We start from the raw sequence: 24,570 nt of genomic DNA, 5'->3' as shown, positions 1-24,570 counted from the left end.
TGGAAGAATTGTTAGGAAGTGTTCAGAAAGAACTTTCCTAAGGTCTTATGTCTTCAAATATTTCAGTGTCTAAAAATATAGTATCTATGGGCAAGTGCAGACAGTTTAATATAATTCAAGCTATGTATGCAATATGGAGTGGAAGGTTAGGTTAAAGATTAAGATAAGAACCTTACATGGCCTGGCTCAGCAGACACTAAGATTTTAAGATGACATTAGTCATGCCAGTGAAAGAGAAGAAACCCATGGATGTCAAACTAGGGGAGTGCCCAAGGTGGATATTGATGTGGGATTTTTCCCCTAAAGGCATTTGCTGAGCATTTCAGAGAGGTTACTACCAGTGTTACAAGTACGTCAACGTGAAGAAGGGGAGCATTGCAGGTGTCAACATGGTGATGGCAGCATGCTGCTTTTCAGCTACTGCCTTTCTTAACAGTACCTCAAGCATGAGTGGTGATGCAAGTACCAATGAAGAGGCGTCAGTGTGGAGAGTATACTATGTACTCCTGATTGGGACTGCCTCCAGTATGAAAGTGGCCTCATGGCTGAATTCTTTCATATCCTGAGTATTAACACCAAATAAAGGTGACTGGTTAAAAAAATTAAGATTTCTTTGTTGTTTGTTTATGTTTATATAAGAAATAAAAATCCAAAACCTAGTGGCTTAAAACAATGAAAACATTTAGAAATCTGGTTTTTGAATAGGGCATGGCAGGAAAAATTCACCTCTACTCTACTTAGTAACAACACTCAGAATCCTCTGTAGTCCCCAGTATTCAGTTGTTGGGCAGGTAGATGATGCTGGCTGTCACTTGAAACCTCAACTGGGACTGTGATTAGAATCTGTTCTGGTTGATGCTAGGTTCTATTGTATGTTTTGTCTTTTATAACCCAGTCTTATAATCATACCATGTTCTTTCACTACTTATTATTCATTAGAAGTGAGTCACTAAATCTAATCTATATTCTTGAAAGGCAAATTAGACTTTGTATTTCAGTGTATAAATGACAACAGCAGGTTGCTAGAAAAGTCTTTTAAAAAGAATATTTTGGCATAATCATCTTCAAGGAAAAAAAAACTCATACAACTGCTTAGTTTAAAACTAAGAATAATACATGGATCCCAGTGGTTTTTAAACAGATAGGAAGCATTATAAGACATGTGGCATAGAGAGCTCTGTCTGGCAATTTTAGGAGAAATGATAAGCTAGAGCTTGCATGTAATGGAAGGAAGTTCAGTTAAAAAGCCATTGCAGAAGGTAGTGATGATGCTTTGGATTAAGTGAATGCAGGAACAAAGTTTAGAGGATCAAGTACTACTAGGAGAGAAGATCTGCAAAGGTAAATGCTAGAGACAGAACACAACATGTTGATGCAGTTTGGAAATAATCTTAGCATAAGTGATAAAAACAGAAGGAAGAGGGTAGATTTAAACAATTTCCAAAGTTAATGAAACATTGGAAATGTAAGAATGCAAACACAGAGAATATTGACCAAAGACATGTGACAAGACATGTGAACAGCCAGAGGAAGAAACTGTAAACCTAATGCATTGTTGTATTTATTTAATTTTTTACTATGTTTTAAAATATTTGAGGATGAGATTTAATTGAATGAGGCTGAATTCACTTTGGAAGAACCAGATTGTGTAGAATACAGAGGAATGATTCATTTTTGGACAGCTACTGAGACTGATAGAAAGTTGGAAAGATAAGATGTAGGTTAGTGGGAAAAGATTTGTTGAGGAGGGGAATCTACTCAAGAATATTGTGCAAATTACTAAATTTGGAGAAAACATAAGTGAGCAATGGAATTGCTGCATATGTCAAGAAATAAGGTACATGTGCAGGAAATTTTTCTTTTTTTTCTCCTTGACTCTGGTATGATGAACTGCATGAAAATTAGATCATTCCTTAACTTTCTGCCTTCATTCTGTAATTCGGGGGTAAAAGAAAATGGATGCTATATTGTAAATGACCTAATTAATAGAAAACACTTTGATGCCTCACACATAAAATTTCTCTATAATCATTAGTCAATTTATAAAATCAAAGAAAATGATTCTACAAGACAAAAGGCACTTTGAGCATATAAATAAAAGCAAAACAGAATAATACGTGGCTACAGGACCATGTCTGCATTAAAACTATGTTGTGTAATGATGTCCATCTCATTCACCATCTTTGTACAACCAGAGATATAAAAAAAATTGTGGTTATATGTGTAATATAAATTGTAATGCATTCTGCTGTCATATAGAACAAATTAAAACTTAATTTTTTTTAAATATGATAGTAGATAGTAGAGCTGTGTTGGATCTACCCTTTGGGGAAATATTATTATCAGAAAAATTTTAAAGAAGTTGAACATCACCCAAATAGTAGAAAAATGTAGACCCACTTTAATGTGATTAAAATATTTCTAAAAATATTACTAAACATAGTGTTTAATAATGAACATATGGGTAGTTTTCTAAATTTCCCAAATACAATCATAGCTTAAAATAACATTTTTTTCTTAACATTATGGAGATTAATATTAAATGTCTTTCAAAACAGCATCTAAGTAAATACAGTTGGTGATTTCTATTGTCATCGTTTTTAATTGAATGACAATGAATAATTGATTTTCTTGGTTCTCAATTGACTCATTTTTTAGATATTTCATATTTTGAAGGGCAATTCTTCAAGAAAAAAGGAAACAATAAATTCAACATAAAAAGGTATATAGATATTAATGTTGATTATCTGATGTTAGATGTGTTCAAATTTCAAAAGTGTTAAAGTGCAAAACAAAACAAGAATGGATCACACACAGTGAATAGAAAAAATTATTTTGTCTGTGTGTGGTTACTGTGAATTTCTGTAGTGTCTTTGCCTTCATTGATCATTGTGGATCCCAGCTTGATTGCAAACTTAGAGAGAGAGAGATAGAGAGAGAGAGAGAGAGAGAGAGAGAGAGAGAGAGAGAGAGAAGAGAGAGAGAGAGAGAGAGAGAGAGAGATTTTCAGAGATTGAATTTCAAAACTTATTTTGTTGTATAAAAAGATGTCTATTCAGATTTTAGGGATTGTTTTGTTTTCCCAAATTATTATCATTATTCCAATATCTCTCTGTTACTGAATATTATATTCAACAAACCAGATAATCAATTTAAAACATAAGGATTAGCTTTTTTATTACTGTCCCTCTCACATATTCAAATAAAACAAATTTTAAAAACTTTTATTTCTGGAACCCCCCCCCCAAAGGCCAGACTTTTCTTTATGTCTGCCAGAGCCATCAGCACCTCTCTCATGGCCTTGAAATAGCTGCTTGCTGCCAAGTTGGGACACCTGCCTACTCTCCAGTTTGCTCTCTCTACTGAAATGGAACCATGAATGGGATTCTTTTCTCCTAATCTCAGTCTCATCATATTGTGGCCCTGCTTCAAAGACTCAAGCACTCTGCTTTCACTGGGCTTCTGCCTACTGGCTCCAGCCACCTTAACGCCACACATTTGCTGTAGCTCTTGGTTGCAGGCACACTGACTTTAATCTCCAACACCTACCCTTATTCCTCCTCTCCAAAGGCCTTATATTTGCTTTCTCTCTCAGTGGAGTGTCTATCCTTCCCCTCTTTTCCAAAGTAGCTCTGCCTTATCTATGAAGTCTTAGTTTAATTGCATCTTTTTCTGGTAAGTTTCATAATCTTTCTGACCTTGCATATTTTGTGCTGTAATTGACACTGAGCATTCTTCATGAAAACTTTCATTATAATTGTACAGCTATTTGTGTCAACAATTATTATATGCTTTCTACATTAGAATAAAATTTCACTAAGGGACTGTTTGTTTAGTCCTTACCTTTTTATATTAGACTTTTAACATCAAATTTGATATCTGGCATCATATTCAGAACATCTAGTACAGTGTTGATCATGTACTAAAAACATTCTTAATTGTCATCTGATGAATTAAATAAATTATTGTATGATTTGGCATAATAGAATATGAAATGTGATATAGTAACATGAGGTTATTTAAATTTTGTATTTATGAAGAAAATTATAACATTCAATATCATAATTGTAATACTATATGACCTTTGAAGTACAATCAGTCCTGAATACCTGTGGGTTATGTAGTTGTAGATTCAATGCATGATGTGTTTGAAAATATTTGGGAAGAAAGGAATCGTTACTGAACAAGTATACATTTTTTTCTGGACAGTAATTCCTAAACAATATTTAACAATATATTTTGTGGGATGTTATAAATAATGTAAAAATGATTAAAAGTATACAGGAGGATGTGTAGTAAGTCATATAAACATATAACCCTACTGTATATAAAGGACTTGAAATCCAGCAGATTTTGGTGTTTGTATGTGGAGGGTAGAGGTTGGAACCACTCTCCCATGATTACAGAGGGACAACTGTGCAGTACAACACAAGGACAGGTGGCTGTTTTACCATAAGAAATACCGTTATTAGTTTTGGTGGATAACAGAATGAATAAAATTGTACATAATTTACTTATATACAATACTTAAGCTAAAAGAAGACATTTTCAACCTTTATCTTTAAATATTAACTGAGCTCATGATAAGACCCAGCAAAAACTTAATTGAAAAAAAATGTATCATAAAAGTATTTGTCTCTATAATCTGACAAACACCCTAACTTATTTTCATGATTTACATGTTTTTCTGTACCTCTTCAAATTTTTGCTTAAAAGCTTATATTCATGTAGTTCCTATTAGAAAATTTTATTAACATTTATATTCCTAATATTTACTCTAGTTTCTTGTCTTCTCAATGTTCTCTTTCAATCTAGTTTCGAAATTTTAGAAGTCCACGCTCCCACCTCTCCTCCTCCTCTTCTTCCCCTTTATTTTTTTAAATATTATTATGCTGTGCTCTCTTGGTGAAGATAAGTACTTAGTAAAGAAGAGACCTAAAAATGTGAACAGAGATTTTTAAAATAATTTCAAGAACAGTGAATGGAGATAGTATATCTGAATACATACTTATGATTTTACAAATATTTCCATCTTTCACAAATATTCATGGGGTAGAATCACAACCAGAAATCAGATATTGAAGATAACTGTCTGAAAGGAATATGAATAGAAACATGAATGAAGAAGAAACTTGTCTGTGCTAGGTAACAAATTGCCTATAGTTATACTCAAGCTTTTCCCCCATCTCTTGTTATTTAACATAACATGATTGTTTTAAAAATTTTAGGTAATATGCTTGAATAATTAGATTTAGATGAATCTGTAAGAAACTTGCTGGAATTCCAGATATTGAATTAAAGGAAAGCACAATTGGAAATGAAATCCAGTTTTTTTTTTTCTTTGAACTTTGTCCTTACCCATGTCTATGGTAACATTTTTGCTGCTCTGAATCAGTAGTCAGCATATTCCATATTATGGTTTCTCAAAAACTTTGAATTACTTGTTATAAATGCATTAGGATGAAACAGAGGAAAATATCAAGAAATTCAGGAAGCTCTACTCACATGCTTTTGCTTCTGTGGTTCTTTTTTTTCGAAGTTATCTCAGATAGTATCAGCACACAGAGCAATGTAATGCTGGCTGATCTTAAAGGAAAATTGATAGCTAAGTCAGGCTGGAGGGAGAGTGTGAAGCTGCCTTGCCACCAGAGAAGACAAACACCCTAACCTGTAACTCCTGCTTAACTTTGAATGATGAATGAGTTTCTATGTTTTATCAGGACACTCACAAGAATTAAGATTTCCTGATGAATAGCATTAAATTTTTATATACAAATGCCTCTCAGTATTCATTATAGAGAGCACAATGACTTTTAAAAATTATTTAAGCTTAAAATGGTCAAGTCATGTTGCTAAATATACCTACACATATGTATATATATTCTCATTAGCACTGTGGCTGTTGCTTTCTGGGGGAACTCAGTTACCAGGTCATATAAAATGTCATGTAACTTCTATTATTCCAATTGTGTTTTTCTTTTTTTTTAGTAGTAAAAATTAGAAAAATATTTAATGGCATAAATTTGTTACCCAGACGAAAATTATATATAATTGTAGCCAAGCACATTTATTTTGAAAAGAGTTTCAGAATGATGAATCTTAAAATCAATCAGCAAGTATTTTAAAAATACAAATCCAACATCAGTTAAAAATCATAACTTTCTTAAAAGACTGGTACTATTTCAATAAATATAAATTTGTTTGTGAAAATTGAAACAGGATATTGTTTTGATGTAAAATTGATTTCCAAATAAACAGTAATAAGTATAATCATAAAATTCTGAACAGGTGTTTTGATTTTCCTAAGCAGCTTATAATCCTGATAGATTTGCCATAATTTTGATCCATGAATTTGTTATTGTGGTGTATTATGTAATTTGAATCCTATTTTGTAAACTCAAGCCTGTAATAAAAATGAAAAATAACCCATCACAAAATATTTAATCAATGATTCAATTATCATTTTAGAAGTGGAAATTACATACAGTTTTACAAAAAAGTATAAAACCTAAAATAAAAATTGACCTAATGACCTGTATGTTATCAGGAAAATATTTCACTTTCAAGGTCAACATTTTAATTTGCCACTATTTTTATCCATTAGAAATATTTTTAAGAATTAAAATAATAAAAATGTATGAGACATTTAGTTTCATGTATAGTATTTCTATTCTATATATTTTAGATTAAATGAAAAGAAAAATAAGCACAAAGAAAAATTTACTGATTTTGAAAAAAAATGGAAAATCAAATTATTTTTTCTTCTAAATGGGCATAACAAAAGCAACTGGTTAGACTTTGCCAAGATTTATCTTTAAGGACAAGAAAATAATGGAAAAGAATTTTATTAAGCAGACTCAATTTAATCTATATTTCACTTCACTTTATATCAAGCACTTTGTAAGAGATTATAATTATAATCATTTAGTTTTAATTTTCAAATAATCTTATAATATTACTATAAAGGAAATATTGTACCATTTATTTTTGTATCATTTATTTTTCAAATAATCTTATAATATTACTATAAATACATCAGTTTACACTGAAAAAAAAGAAATTTAATGAATAGTTAGAGTCTCTTTAAGATTCACAAATAAAAATTGAAGCAAAGTTGTATTTTTTTATTTAAAAATAATTATTGATTATCAGGACTACATTTCATCCTAAGCATTCTAAAGCATGAGCCATTACTATAGATAGAATTGTGATATCATGTTACCATTTGCATTATTATGTATAACATATATAAAATCTCATCATCCATCACTGGGTTCATTCAGTTTGAATGATATTTTGTTTTATCCACATTACCCAAATAAGAATATTAAAATGAACACAAATGAACAATTTTAATATTCTTATTTAGATATTTGTACAAATAGCAAGAATTACACTTATTGTTACCTTTGCCTCATTGAAAACTGTGTAAACGGAATATTGGTCTATGATAAATTGGAAATGAAAATAAAAGTTAACAAAATTCTTCTTACCCTGATACACTGAGGATTATCATAGGTTCTGAAATTCTCATACTGTACTCAAGTAAATTAACTGAATACTGTGAGTGCTAAAACCCCAGTTTAAGGATTTTTGTTCCAAAATATCATAGTTTCACAGCTCTGTAAAATTTTGAAATGATAGAAATTTCCTAGCCACCCATCTACCAATGTGTAAATAAAATAAAAAAGTATTCACTATAATAACATATATTCAATTACAAGTTTTAATCTACTGAATTCAGTGGTGCTGTACTATTTTCATAAGATTCAAAAGAAAATAATAAAACTAGTAGTGCTTTTTTATAAATATAACTGAAATACTTGATTTATTGACGCATTTCTTCCATATGATCTCTTGAGCTGCAGGCAATTTGAGATATGCAAATGATATTGTAAATCTTCAAACAAAGTTTGAGATTACTTTTTGATAATTTTTCATTTCTTATGATAAAGAATAAAACATTTATGTGTTTATGTGAAGGAATGGCGGTCCTCCTAAGATGAACACATTTTGAACATGAAATAATCATTATATGCTTAACATTATTTTTAGGTGTTCAGACATTAAATACCTGTGGCTACTTATAATGCTTTGGAAACTTTAGTAGAGACTATATTATTTCAGTTAAATCCTTTTTGTTTCTCAAGAATTGAAATCTAAATGTTTAGTCAAATGTGCTTTAAATGTCTGTTCAACTATGTAAATTGTGAATTTCACTTACTTTTTAATTTTATTTATGTAGTTTTATTTTTGTTCTGCAGTATTGGAGTTTGAACTAAAGGATATTCTGTTACTAAGCAACATCCCTGGGCCATTTTGTTTTATTTCTTTTTTTTAGTTATTTTTTTTAGTTGTAGATTAATATAATACTATTTATTTATTTATTTATTTATTTATTTTTATGTGGTGCTGAAGATCAAACCCAGGGCCTTACACATGTGACACAAGCACCACTACCACTTAGCTACAACCTCAGCCCCATTTTGTTTTATTTTGAGGAAAGATCTTGCCATATTGCCCAAGCTCACCTGGAAATTGTGATCTTCCTGCCTCAGTCTTCTATATCCCTGAGATTACAGGTGTATGCCACCATTCCTGGCTCAAATTATGAAATTTAAACATACTTACTGAATAAAAATTAATAATTAAGAACTCTCCACTAAAATCCATATGGTGCCAATTTATACTAGTATTTTTCAGGTGTATTTTGAAACTTTTATGAAATTCAGTTTTTTATTTTTAAATCCATGGATATTCTGAAATTTAAGGTAAAATTTAAGTAGCTGATCTGTAAATAATGGCTGTGACTATTCTGAGAATATCATTTTTAACCTAAAGTGAAAGTGAAACAAAAGATATAACTGAGTGTAAATTGGGCACAGTGGTGCACACCTGTAGTTCTAGCCACTCACAAGGCTAAGACAGGAGAATGCCAACTTCAGCTTGAGCCTTCATCCCAAAATAAAATAAAAATAAAATAAAATAAAAATAAAAATAAAATAAAAATAAAAATAAAATAAAAAGAGCTATGGAAGTATTTCAGAGGTAGATCATTTGCTTTATACAAAATTTAATTCTAACATAATTTAATTCTTACATAGACTGCTATCTTCCTTCTGCTGCATAATACTAGCACAATGAAATCAGAAAACTCTATCACACAAATGATCACATAGTTTCAAATTATTAAATTTACTTCCTAGGAGAGTTGATGAATACATGTATACTACTTAAGTAAAACCATATACATATAAATCAAAACCATATTTATATAAATCAGGAAAACAATTTAGTCTAATCATGTAAAAGTCTTGGTACTGCAGTGCAAACTTTAAATAATCTGATATCAAATGCTATAGAAAAATTTTCCTACATGATTTGCTTACCATGGACTCCATTAAAACACTGAGAGTCAAATTTCTGAAGTAATATCATTTTCTTTAAAAGTAAATATCAAAACATTTCACTATTTATCCTCTGAAATTATCTCACTTTTCTCCTTATTCAAAAATTTATTTCCCATAATACTGTCCCTTTGTTCAGTTTTCTTGTCTGCACATTTTGTCACTTTATTTTTAGGACAGACTGTTGTTAATAGTTAATATACCTATATCTCTTCTTCAACCAAATATCAGCCAGATTATGAATATTTCTGGAGTTGAAGTGGTATTAGCATTTTCATAATAAAACTGCTCTTCAGAGGATTATAATTCAACTCTACAAATTCAAACTGGGCTCATCTTGGCATATGAGGTCAGAGCCTGAAGCAAATTTGTGTTACCAATTTTCAAACAAATTAATGCAGCCATTACTCTAAGTGGTACACATACAAATCAAACACAGGAAAAATTTATCCTCCCAAAATAGTAATAACCATTTGGCTCATACTTATTTTCAATTTATTTAGTTGTTTTTGTTAATTTTTTATGCATTCCATGCAGGTGTTAGAAGAAAAATTCTAAGAGAGAAAGAATGTGACACATGATGGCTTTCCTCCAAGCAGCTAATGCTAACATATGCAACCATAAAATTAATAGCCTTCGTGGCAGGTGGCTTACCCTGGAACAATAAACCCAATTTCTCAGTATTTTACATAGACAACCATGTAAAATATGCTGAGTCTTCTTTTTAGAGAAATAAACTGTCATATCAAACAACTTTAAAAATATATTTTAAATTCTGTTATAAATCCCAGGATATTTTTAAATGCTGTTAAAAATTTCAGAAATGGCTAGGCTTGGTGGTACAGGTCTGTAATCCCAGAAGCTCTGGAAACTGAGGCAGAAGTATTGTAAGTTCAAAGCCAACCTCGGCAGCTTAGTGAGGCCCTAAGCAACTCAGCAAGACCCTGTAACTAAATCAAATACAAAAAAGGACTGGGGATGTAATTCAGTGGTTTAAAGTCCTGGCTTCAATCCTCAAGACCCAAAATAAATAAATAAAGAAGTGTCCCAGCAATATTTTTATATTATATAGTAAAGACAGGAGCAACAAATAGCAATTTATATATAATTGAATGACTTTATATTAATGACAAAAGAATATGCATTATAATTCTATAAATATTTCTCTCTGTTGACAAATCAAATGCAAATGAATTTATGTCATGGTTGGAACCATGAATTAAGATTCAGAAAAGAAAACTCATGGGCATGTCATCTCGAAGTGTCCCTTACTTTGAACATTCACAGAGGCTATCAGCAACTGTTATCAACTGTTTTTAATTACAAAAATTTTGGTAAAGTAATAGTAAAAAATAAAAATGAATGAAAGCAAAGACATAAATTAATAATAGAAAAAAAAACAAAAGAAAAAGAGTATTTTATTGCAACATAAGTAATGACTGTTATTCTGGAGAAAACCAAGTAGATAGACAAATTATTATTAAGCCTTGAGGCCAAAAGTTTATTGGTAAGTAAAAGTCAGATATGATAACATATTTGATAAAATTCAAATAGAATATCATCACCCTAATAACATGCTGGGCTTTTAAAATAGCTTTTTATTTGAGGGGTGTGTGGCTTCATGCTTTTATCATATATATATATACATGGCTATAGTAAAAATGAAAGTTATAGTCCTAACCATAATCAAAACTTACAGAGGACTTTCTGTATACTTTTATTTCATCTTCATAACAACTTTCAAATATTATTATTAGCTTCACTTTTTGCACAGGAGGAAACTTTGAGTTAGCAGATGTAAGTAACTGGTATAAGGCTTCATGGTTATGGGATAGTAAAGCTAGAATTACAACTCAGTCACTATACTTACATGTATGGTGTATTCTTTGCTACCTTAGATTTTTATCATTTTAACATTTTATTTGCTAAGCTTATAAAAAAAAGCTCATTTCTCTACTCTTAGAATAGTTATTTCCTGTCATTCATTTTAAGAAATCACTTTCCTTTGAACATCGTCGCATATATATCTGTTGTTTTTATATTATTTCCTTTGTATTGATGATTAGAATAGGTATGATTGAGGCTAAAAATGTAAATTATTCTAAATATAATTTGATTGTGTTTTATTTAGTGATTATTACTATTAATTTGTACCCTTGTCAACATAGAATTGGGGATGTTTATATGCAAACACACAAATGTGCAAGCATTTCTAGTCCATTAGTATAACATAGGCCCCATTCATTTTTTAAGTCTGTGGTGAGATTTAATTTTTATTTTCTTTTAAGTATATTTATTTCCCTAATTTGTTTATAATTTTTCTCCCTATAGTTTTTAAATAAATTATGTTATCTTTATAAAATTAATTTGTCTTTGTTGTAAAATTTACTAGATTTAGTGAGAGAAGTATAGTCTTCAAGAAATAAAGTCATACCAGTAAAGAGTAAAAATTCATTGTGGCTTGACCTTCACTGACTGAGGTGTATCTGTAAGATGCTGTCTTTAGAAGTTGTGTTCAGGAGTGATCATGACAGCAGGATCATGAAAGTAGTTATCATGAGCCAGTACTTTGGGACCTTTGAATAACCTGATAATAAATGATACTCACTCACATCATGTAGGTGTGTTGGGGAAGATAACTGGATCTGTATGAGAACTGGACTTGTTTCCATTTTGCATCCATACATCACACCTGAGGAATTCTGAGCTTAAGTGGACAATGCATATCTTTGCTCTTACTTATGTCCAATGGACAGTCAACATTACCTTAAATTAAATGTCAAGGTCATAAACAACTGCCATAGTCCTGATACCTGTGGCTTTATCACTAATGAGATACCAGTTATATTTATTTTACCTATAATTGTTGAAGATACCTTAAAAATGCTTTCTATACTCACTCACAATAATAACTATTAGGCCCACCAAGACAATAAGGTCTTGTTTTTAAAAACATAGTAAAGTATGCATATATTTTTATTAGACAACATGGACTGGCTAGGATAGAAGTGCCTGGATAGTGAAGAAGTCACAAAAGCTAATTATCTCCTTCACTCTTCATCCAGTATGTTCAGGGGAGGAGGAATAGTCATTTGGAGTTTTAATTCACTTCTAAAATAATAGGTCTAATCTTTTTTCATTCTTAGTCCCCAAAGTACAGGAATGTGACTTGAACAAATTTATTCATAGAAATGAAATGATCACTGACTATATCATGGACATCAGTGAATGCCCTCTGAGCTACGTGATGGTGAATCTTGATCCAGAATCTGATATTAATAATACTATGTGTTCACCTTTCACTTACTTTGTTGCAATATAAGATTTTACTTTCCTGATATCAGATAGAAATTTCTTTTTTCCTAACTGTAACTTTTCTGGTATTGCTGTGTGAGGCAAGAAGTGTGAGCCAGCACGAGTCCTGCTGGGAATCCAATCTATGTGTGCAATGGGTTATGGGCCTGTCACCCCAAATCGTTAAGGGCGAGACATTGTTTGACTTATAGACACTTGTCAAGGTCATGCTGCTGTAAATGACCCTCAGTTTGGGAACTGAGAACAATCTTTTCACAATAACTTTTCTCTGAATAGTTTCTGTTAGCCTGAAGTTTTCTTAGCTACCTGAGAAACTAACCACCAAACTTCAAGGACAACAAATTAAATCAGATATGAGTTCCGGCTAGAGAACAGAAGAGGGATGAGAATTGATCTCACACAATGCTACTTACAAAATATGAATGGGTTATTCAGTATGATTAACACTTATCAGCAAAGGTTAGAATGCTCAGGAGAAATATTAGAGGAGAAGGAAATTGAAAATAATAGAAATAGAGCAGAAATTATAGTGATTGATTATAGCACAAAAACATTTTTTGCTAATTAGCATAGAAATAAGTATCTCTTGAAAATTTGAAATAATCAGTTAAGATGAGATTCTATTATATTTGACATTAATCTCAATTTTGCAATTTTATTCTGTTTTTCTTCCAACATAAAAATATTTGAGCTTTCCTTGGCAATACTAACAAGCCCTGTACATGTAGTATCTGAGCAATGTGCTCTCTGCTCAGAAGGAGGCCAGACCTGATCATATATTGACTTTAAAGCCAAACTTAGAGATTTTAGGGATACCATGGAGGTTACAGTAGGTTCATGGATACCCTAAGGGAGGAAAACAGCAGAATCAAATCATCGTGGATTGCATATTATTTTGATGGGAGATAAATGCTTTGGCCACAACCTGATATTTATCAGCCTGTGGAGTCTACAGACATTTTGAACTTTTATGAAAATTTCAAAGCAAGAATAGTTAATATGTAAAAAATGGGCTATTTCCTAATTTTCAGATTAATGATAAAATACATTAGGATTCATATTTTATCATTTTCAACTGACTGCAAATAGTTAACACATATTTATTTGTGAAACCTTCTCAGTTTCCAAACTTAATATATTTGAGAAATTAATATTTCTGAGTCTAATCTTGCTGTTCTTACAAATTAAAATTAATTGTAGACATTAACTTCGTTGAAGAAAACATTATAATTAGATTGTTGCTTTATGAAAGTACTTTAAATTTAGTGTTACATGATGGTGATATTAGTTATAAAAATACATCATTCTTAAGCAAATCAAGGTCTTCCTTCTTTTTCATATTGTGAGAAGTGTATTATGAGGCAAAGGTACCTATTAAAAAGTGTGCTGTCAAACACTTCATTTTATAATGGAGAAAAACATATTAATATACCTTAAATTAATCTTTTGTTAATAGTGACATATGAAAACAGGTGGTAGGCAGGGATTATTTTTTGTTTGTTTTCTGCCTAGGAGAAGATATTATTCTGAGAAGGTTTAATAGGCTCAAATGTGAAAGACAGGATATTGGCAATAGTGTCACTATACTTATATAGTTAAATTCACTTCAATGTGCACACACCATAGTTAAATTCACTTCAATATGCACACACCTGACATATTTTCATACATATAACTTCTATATAAACCTATTTTTTAGGGTATGAGATATCTAAAAGTCCAGATGATTCAGGTTTTCTCTGAGCATTTAAGATATATCTACCTCTGTTTTATTTTAGAAATTAATGAATATTTGGATTAAAGTGTATGATTTAATCTCTATATGGAGAATTTTATATAGTCCACCTGGCCAACAGATACTCCAATGGTACAGAAAATCACTTAGTTGCAGCTTAGAAATGAAAGCTTCTTTTACTTACTGAATAGTTTCAAGTCACCGCATTTCCATTTATTCTGAGGGGTGAAAAATGGAATGAATTTTATTACCTGGAAGAGTTGCTACACTGTTTCTTTTGTTGAGCATAATTTGGATAATAGATTATAGATTGCCTGTGATACAGGCAGAGTAAACTGTCTATACTTTTATAGGTATTTTGCTTTGTAAGCTTCATATTTTAAGAAACCTCACTAATTATATGCATTTCTGCAGTTTCTCAACAAATAATGAGACACTTATAGTTAAGAAATTTTAGTCAATTCAACTTGGTTCTCATCGCCCCAACCAGTGCATCCAAAGCTTTTATGTTTTATGATATGTCCCATGGCTATTTACACATGATTATAGTTTGTGTGTTTGTACAGAAAAGAAGGTAGAGATTGGAAAAGCAATAAAAGAGAAAAATCCATTATTCTTTAAGAAGCTATTTGAATAATTTCATTCTATTGATTTTCTGGTTATAAGTCATTGGCTTTAATTCCTCAATATTCCAAAATATATACTGAGTGTTGATCAATGCCATGTATCCTGAAATCCAACATAACTAAGAGAAAATTGAAAAATTAGTTTATTGGTCATTTCAAATCCTTTAGTACAATTAAATAGCATTAAATAATATCTCATTGCAGATGCTTTACCTGATTACCAAATGACCAAATACCCTTTTTTTCTTTTCCTTCTCCCTGCTCCCACTGAGGGATCTGTTATATTTACAAGTATGTGCTTTCCTACTATCCATGATTAATTCAGAGCACAATGTATTTGTATGATGTTCCAGAAAAAAAAAATTTAATTGATCTTGATCAATCTTGGTATCCTTCTTTAGAACTCTAACTAGAGAATATGACAGATAAACAGCTGGAGGCTTTTGCATGTTTTCCTTTCCCTTTAGAAGGCATCAAAAAGGGTTTTTTTCTTCTCCTCCTGAGAGTTTGCCAGATCCAATCTGAGGATGGCAGAAATGTGGAGGACAACAAAATACAGAGAATTATAGAAAACCAAACAAGAGTTTGAAGATTGACTTACATGCTGTCATTTACATGTGAAAACACAAAATTGTTTACTTTGCTTTCAATTTACATGTTTTATTTCTGCCAGTTTTAAATGTCTTAGCCCTTATATACATTTGTCTTAGGTAAATTTAGCACTTTATAGTTCCATCTAAGGAAGTTGAGTTATCCTCAGTCATCCTTGTGAATGATTAAAAGATGGGTATTGGGCTGGATGTGGTGGCATACACCTTTAATCCCAGTGGTTTGGGAGGCTGAGGCTGGCTGAGGCTGGAGGATTGCAAATTCAAAGTCAGCCTCAGCAATTTAGCAAGTCCCTTAGGAATTTAGTGAGACCCTGTCTCAAAAATAAAATATAAAAAGTACTGGGGATGCGGCTCAGGGTTGTTAAGCACCTCTGGGTACAATTCCTGATACATACCCCCTCAAAATGGGTATTAGGTGGGCAATGGAAATGTGTAAGGGGCATCAGGGCACAGGAAGAAAAGGCCAATACAGTCATAAACAATGCCCCATTTTCACTAACACTCATTCAGAATGAAGCCAATTATTTCTTTGAATACATGAAAATGTATACAATAGCAATTTTAATTCTGGTTAGTAAACCAAAGAAAAAAGAATAGCGAACATTGATAAGAAGGAAAACATCTCTTTAGTTTGAAAACTGCTACGATTTTTCTAAGATTTTTAAAGTGACATATTGTTTTTAAATTTAGGAAGATAAAACTTGTAGTAGGAAAAAAACTACTATTTTTCATGAAATATCAAAATATATGCAATGCTGAATCTAATCAAGTTTAATTATTCACAGTGTACATACACATTACTATTATTTGTGTAATTATTTAAATAATATTATTTGGTAGTTAGATTCAACCACCTCAAAAAGTTAACTAGAAACTTTTTAAATAAAAATAATAGCTTTTAAAAATTGAGCACCTCCTTTGTAATATTCCAAGCATCTTGAAGCTTGGGTATCTCTTATGTATTGTATTTAGAATTATGCCAGGTATGATCCCTTTACAGAGCTCTTATCGGGGTTGAGTGTGTGTACAAATGAGTAGCAGAAAGGATGGTTAGAACATGGTCGCACCATCAGTGCTGACATACATTGAGTGGGCTCAATCCTGGCTCTCTTTAGAGGCTTTATGACCTTGGACAAATGTGGTAAATACCTTGTGTCTTAGCATCCTTACCTGAGAAATGAGAATGGCAATAATATCTCCCATGATGGCTTGATGAAAGTATGGAAGCATTAATACATTGATGCATGTGCTTAGACACACCTTGGCAAAAGAAAAAAAAAGTTCAATACTACTATTACTTTAGTTTATATTTTCATTAGTGTTGTACCATGGTTAAAAATAAAACAGTATATTATATAAACAACACACAATTCCTATGCAATGAATCCCTTTGTGTAGTTCTGTTTTCCACTCCTCAAATATCTAGTCCGTAATGTATTGTTGATGCCAGTAGCTGTATCACTTCTATTATTTCTACCACTTGATACACTATTTGCTCTTATAGTAATTTTATTCTCATGTTAATGGATCTACTTATCATGTTTGCTTGTGGTTTTTTTATGAACATATGGAAACCACCCCATGTATACATATTGATTAATTTGTTCCATATCATTCTTATGTTAATAGTATCTGAGCAATTTATATCCTGTTCAAAATAATGTAAAACTATTCATGAAGAGCAGAATGGAATCTTGGAAGGTCTTGATCTTAGATTGGAGCCAGGCAGCCATTTAGATGATGTGTGTAACTCCAGGTAACAGTGTCTCATCCTTCACCTGAAATGACATTCTATTTACAGAATACTATGAGACTAATTATACATCTCTGTATGGCATGAATAATTTATATTTTTATATTAAATCAAAAGTAAAAGACACCAAAAATGTTCCATAGAAATAGTTTAAAATAAAAAAGTTTGTGCCACATGAATGTCTTGAACAAGCTTCAGACCAATTCTAATTTTCATTTGAAAAACAAATCACCATCATCAGAATACAGACATTTCCTAGAAGGATACTTCAAATTATAAAATTTTGATTGGTTCTACTTATTTTGTTATGGGTAATTACATACATATTCATATATTTTAAAGTAGCTTTTTAATTCTGTGTCATCTGATTCACTATTTAAATAAAGGTGTCTTCTAAATTAAAGACATTTGTGGAAAGGGTTTGAATCTGGAATTCTACTTATTCTTTAAGTGTCTTTGAGCCTCTCTGTATTGCCCTTGTCAAGAACCTGGTATTCTTAACATAGAAACTATTGATAAGTATCCTCTTTCTGTTGGATTTATTTCTTTCCATTCCTGTTGCAAAAAGTAAAAGGATTGTCAACAATTGACACAAAATATTTTGTGTATTGATACATTTAAAATATTATTTTGACTTATTTTATATTTATCATATATATTACAGTTTCTTTGAACTGGATTTTTTCTATATATTTTTTTTTCTGAATGAATGGTGTGTACCTTGGAATTCAAGACCATATTTACAGTTTGAGAAACAACTTGCTATATATGTAATTAAGATGATGGTATGTGATTTCCCTCAATAGTTATTTCATCCAAAGGCAGATTTGATGTTTAATAGCATTTGACATGTAAGTAGGAAAATTTAAAAAGTTAATTATGATAACGAGGAAGCTGCGTCTCTCCTTCTCTAATACTATTCAAGTTGGTCATAGAATCCAAAGAAAATGTTATGTGGGAGAAAGAACTCAGACTTAGGTTCACATGAAAAAGTAAGAAAGTACACATATTCATCTCTTACTAAAAGTACATAGAATAGGCTAAATAAAATACAGCATACAAATTTAAATACATAACAAATTTTAAAAGGCATAATTATAAACTGGTAGTAGAAAGAAACAGAAATATGAAAGCTATGCTACATCTATAATAACTGGTTATTTAGTTCTAAAACATTCATTCTAAATGTTGGAAAATTTTACGTTCCTTCCTATACCCAGTAATGATATTATAGAACTGGGCTTGTAAAATTTTCAATTGAATTTAAGTGACAGAAAATGATATAGTGTTTTAGATCCTATGGACACTATTATTGCAGTTATCAGTTTTTGATTTTTAAAATATTTTACAATAAACTTTAATATAGAATATACCTTTAATTTTGAAACAATTAGGTATTACTTTGTGGCATAAATTTATATGTTGAAGCCCTGAACTATTGTATTTCAGAATGAGATTATATCTGAAGATGGGGGCTTAAAAGCACAGTTATAAAAAAGTTAGTCTTATAGGAAGGTTCTAATTTAATCTGACACAGAACAATATATACTCTAGGTTAATTAGTGTGTTTTTGAATTTGAAAAAATCTTTGTCTTAACTGTAACTCTTTAATAAAAAACTTGAATTACACTCTTAATTTGACCAAGAATGGCTTTGTATATATATACATACATATATACACATATATATATGCATAGTATATGTATATATGTATAATACATATAACACGTATAATATACATATATGTATATACATATGTATTAACAATATATAATACATACATATGTGGTGTTATTTACATTCTAATCTCATGTAAATGGTCATAATATTCATTGTCCTTATTTATCTCTTGATGTCTTCTTATGATGTGAGACCTATGAAATACTTTGGAGTCTATAAAAACCCTGGTAATCTGACAACTTTCCCATATTCATATATGAATAGACACCAGTGAAACTTCATATCATGTTCACCCATAAGAATGGAATCCTAATTAGAATAAGTATTAGAATATATGTATACATACATATATTGTTCATACATATGTATATACATTATGTATATTCTATCTATATACATATATAATCATATACATAAATATATGTATATGTGTGTCTGTGTGTGTGTGTGTGTGTGTGTATATATATATATATATATATATATATATATATATATATATATATATATATTACATTATGTGAAGTTTCACTGGTATGTATTCATATATGAATATTGGAAAGTTGTCAGATTACCAGGGTTTTTATTTATATTTATTTATTTATTTAATTTATATACGACATCGGGGTCCATTACAATTCTTATTACACATATAGGGCACAATTTTTTCATATCTCTGGTTTTGTACAAAGTATATTCACAACAATTTATGTCTTCATACATGTACTTTGGATAATAATGATCATCACATACCACCATCATTTCTAACCCCATGCCCCCTCCCTTCCCCTCCAACCTCTCTGCCCTACCTAGAGTTTGTCTATTCCTCTCATACATCCTCTTCCTATCCCACTATGAATCAGCCTCCTTATATCAAAGAAAACATTTGGCAATTAGTTGTACATGATGTGAGGTTTGACTGGTGTATATTCATATATGAATATGAGAAAGTTGTCAGATTATCAGGGTTTTTATAGACTCTAAAGTATTTCACATCATAAGAAGACATCAAGAAGTAAATTAAAGCAATGGATATTATGACCATTTATATGGGATTAGAATGTAAATAACACCATTTGTAGCTATGGAATTTTGTGTATAATATCATTAATTGATTCTTCTACATTTTTAATCACTTTATTCCATAAAATATGAGTAGGATCTTTGAACAACAGGAAACCTAAAGAAAGGATTTTAGGGAGACTGATAAAAGTACTATCTAAATCAAACTTAAATCTGAATTTTAACAAAAGTGTGTGAAATAAGATAAATCAGTCAAAATAGAAGCATCCATAGATGTGATTTTCAAACCCAATGTGTGTTTACTAATACAATGCATGTAATAACATAGATAAGCTACCATAAATGAATGGCAATGTGAAGAGAGGCCACATGTAACAACTCATTCTCTTAGAGGAAGATTTATAATTTGAAATTCACCATGTATATGATGTTAATTAAAATAATTGATCACTTATAGTATGCATGCAGAATTATTTAGTTGACCATTGAAACTTAACATTAAAGAAGCTTATATCTCAGTAAATAATAGCAATAATAACTATAATTATTTATTAAACATGATATATCAGTCCCTATTTTAACCATTTTTTAATAACTTATTTAAATCTCACAGCAATCCTATTAGATTGGTTAAAAACATTGTAGAAATTTTGTGAATGAGAAAATGGAAGCAAACAGAAGATTAAGTCGATTGCCCAAGTTTGGGAAGTTAAGTTCTACAGGCAGAATTTGAACTCACAAAGTCAGTTGGCGTTTGCAATCTGACTCAGGACTGAAGACTTCTTCAATCTTAGCATTTGTGCTGCTGCTAAAATAGAAGATTAACAATAATAACAACAAATTGGGCAATAAACTTTGAAACCTGCTTCCTGACCATCACCACCAAGCCTTGCCAGTTATCTTTGGCAAAGCTCCTCTGCTTCTGTGTAATAACTAGTATACTTCTGCCAAGAATACTCTTAATGTCAGGTAAACCAGTTTCAGCTTAGCTAGTATTCTTCTGTCACTCCCCACACAGGTGGCAGACCCAAGAACCTTAGGTAACAGGTGCTTCTCAAGTAGACTGAACCCTGAAGGTTCTGACTTGTTTGGAGAAATCATGCATCACTGAAGGTATCTTTGGAATGTGGAAGAGCTGAAACATACCACTCTTCCCAGATTTGTTTTTTCCCTGACATCGATAGAGTTACTCTTCCTAGGTCAGTGCCATCAATCAAAGACATATATTGTAATCAAATACTCAATTAAGGTTGATGCAATTTGAAAACCCTTCTCCTGTCCTTGCCACAGTAAGCAGCACACCAGGATCACTGCATAGTTCACCTTTCACTTTGAAAAAATAGAGAATGCATTTTCAGTGATTAGCATGTAAGAAACTGAACATCATACTCTGGAAAGAGGGACCTTCCACTAATTTATAAATAAATGAAAACAAAGACTACTTATTAATTTCATTGCCAAACAGCAAATGATGAAACAGTCTATTTTTCACTAAAAGATGTAGACATTTTATATATTGTGGCTAAAAACAAAATAATCATAAAATCAATAATGCATACCCAAGAAACTACTCCTTTCATTGAGTAAAGAAGAGTAATAAGGCCAATGAAAATCCTCCTGTAACATTTAAGATGTGAGCTTTGTTTATTTTGCCAACATTTTACATTCTATTGAAGATTTGTTGGCTCTACCACCTGGCCTAAGTATGAAACTTGTGTCAGCCAGAAGGATGGGAAAATGAATCAAATAAATGAGACAATGTAGACAGTGTTCAAAAGAGTATCTAACTCACCCTCCTTAGGAAATGCTGAGTTACACAAATGACAAGACACAAATCACTGGAATCTGCTGAAAGGGGAGAGAGGAGCATTAGGCACTTTAGAAGTCTCTCCAGCCATAACTTTTAAAGTCGGATTTGGGCACTTGAAAGGATAAAACCATGTAATCTGAAAATTCACTTATGTAGAATACATAAGTGCTTTCTTAAGCATGATATACATATTAATTATTAGTCAATGATTTTTGAATTCTTTCCAGCTTTGATCTTCATATACATAATTCTGTATGGATTATATGACATATATTCCACCCTCCAGGTGTGTTCTCTTGTGCACTTTATTTTTTTAAGAGTAAGTAATTTTGCATTCCACACAGCAGAGGGAAAGGTAGCTCTAGAGGTCATTTTTTTTTCAAGAGATCAGAATAAACTAGAAAAAAATGCAAAAGGAGATTTCTTTGAATAAGTTTAAGGGGTCTTAAGTATGCCCTTGAAGAGTCTAAACAGCACAAATTACAGAGAAATTTATCTCATATCCAATTCACCATTCTATGCCCTGTAACAAAATGTGATTGAAAGCACCACATACAGATGGTATATATTACAGATATATATTTTCACATTTACAATATGTAAAATTATTTACCTACATGTGAACATTCAAACACTTTCACCACACAGTGTATTCAGGACCTAGATAACCATGGTTCAAGTAGTGGTACCTCTACTAGTAATCTAACCCCTGGCTTCTTTAAGTGTCTTCATTTGTAAAATAAGTTTTTCTAGGTCTGTTATTTATAAAATAGTGCCTTTATTTGGAAAATAACCTTAAATAGGCTTCATGGGTATCACAGATGATTTCTCATGTCAATGGGGCAATCTTGCTTTACATCTGTTATCATAGCGTCCTGTGTAGTTTACCATATTTAAGCTAGGTTTTTTAAAACAGAAACTACTATATATAGTTGCAAAAAGGCAATCTAGGATGGTGTCATGAACTGAGTATTTGTGACACCTATAAGTTTGTAGTTTGGAGTCCTAGTCCCTATTGCAAATTTATTAGGAAATAGGACCTTTTGGAGGTAGTTTAGAAGAAATTATGAAGGTGGAGTCCTCATGATGGAATTAGAATCCTTATAGGAAGAGAAAAAGAATAAAGCTCCTTTGCTTTCTACTTGTGAATATATAGCAATAAGGTAGCCAGCCAAGAACTAGTTAACTGGCATTAGAATCTCAGAATCCAAAATTGTGAGAAATTAACTTCTTTGGTTTAAACCACCCAATTTGCAGCATTTTGCAATTTTGCCTTGAGTTTACTGATAAATGTTTTGTCTGACAACTCCTTTGTAGATTCAAGTATGCACAGGGTCATCTACTGATCCATTGAACACAAGTGCCATGAACAGTTCTCACCTTAACACAAAGTGAGAAGATGGCCCAAAATAACCCTATCTCTTTTCCTGACCTCTCGGTGCTTATTGCCTGAAAAGACACCAAAGAGGACACATCTAATCAAAATGCACTTAGGGATGTACTCCCTCTGGTCTACAAATGTGATAGGAAGGTATTTGACACTCTTCTAGACAGTTATCTTGCAAAGCCAGCACAATTTTTTATGCATATCAAGTAGCCAGGCTGTTTGTTGATAGTGCTCAGTGAGAATAGGTGAATTTATTGATTAATTAAGATATGTGTAGAAAAAAATAAGCTCAATATCAATGTAGAGACCCTTGAAAAACAGTTTTAACTGAACTGAAGAACAGAAAAAATTCATATCATTATACTTTCTATAGATTGTCATTTATTATAAAAATAAAATGTTCACTAATTTTATTGGATATATATATATATATATATATATATATATATATATATATATATATATATATATATAAATATATATATAATTTAATTTTTAGTTGTAGATGGACACAAAATCTTTATTTTATTTATTTATTTTTTATGTGGTGCTGAGGATTGAACCTAGTGCCTCACACATGTGATGCAGGCACTCTACCACTGAACAACAGCCCCAGCCCTGAACTAAGAATTTAATTGTATAAATCCCAAGAGATGAAATTGTTGAATTATATGGGGATTCTATTATTATTTTTAAAAAATATTACTATATTTTGCCATAGTGGCTATGCTAATTTACTTCACCATGAACATTATAAAAATGGTTCTCTTTTGCCACATCCTTGACAACACTTGTTAACATTTATTTATTTATATTACTTTTCTTGGTATTGGTATTGAACTCAAGGGTACTCACACACTGAGCCAATCCTCAGCCCTATTTTGCATTTTAGTTAGACATAGGGTCTTGCTGAGTTAATTAGCACCTTGCTTTTATTTAGGCTGGTTATGAACTCTGGAGCTTCCTGCCACAGCCTCCTGAGCTGCAAGGATTGTAGGTATGTGCTACCAAGTCCACCTCTTTATTTTTTTTAGGGTAGCCATTTTAACAAGAATGAAGTCACCTCTCACTATGGTATAAAATTGTATTTCTCTAATTGTTAATGATGCTGAACATTTTTTTCATATATCTGTTAACCATTTCTATGTCTTCTTTTAAGGAAGTACTATTAAGAAGTTTTTATCTATTTTTGAGTTGTTTGGTAGGATTTCTATTGAGACTTTTTA

The 24,570-nt window shown here is 31.2% G+C and overlaps 1 pseudogene; it reads left to right on the top strand.

Moving 5' to 3' along the window:
* Positions 1-209: 209 nt before the first annotated feature.
* On the top strand, positions 210-457 carry LOC143388061 (ATP synthase F(0) complex subunit f, mitochondrial pseudogene; annotated as a pseudogene).
* Positions 458-24,570: the final 24,113 nt, after the last annotated feature.

The sequence above is a fragment of the Callospermophilus lateralis genome, unplaced genomic scaffold (genome assembly GCF_048772815.1).
Source record: "Callospermophilus lateralis isolate mCalLat2 unplaced genomic scaffold, mCalLat2.hap1 Scaffold_286, whole genome shotgun sequence".
NCBI lineage: Eukaryota > Metazoa > Chordata > Mammalia > Rodentia > Sciuridae > Callospermophilus > Callospermophilus lateralis.
Note: the sequence above shows the minus strand (reverse complement) of the source record. Positions and strands in the feature narration are given on the sequence as shown.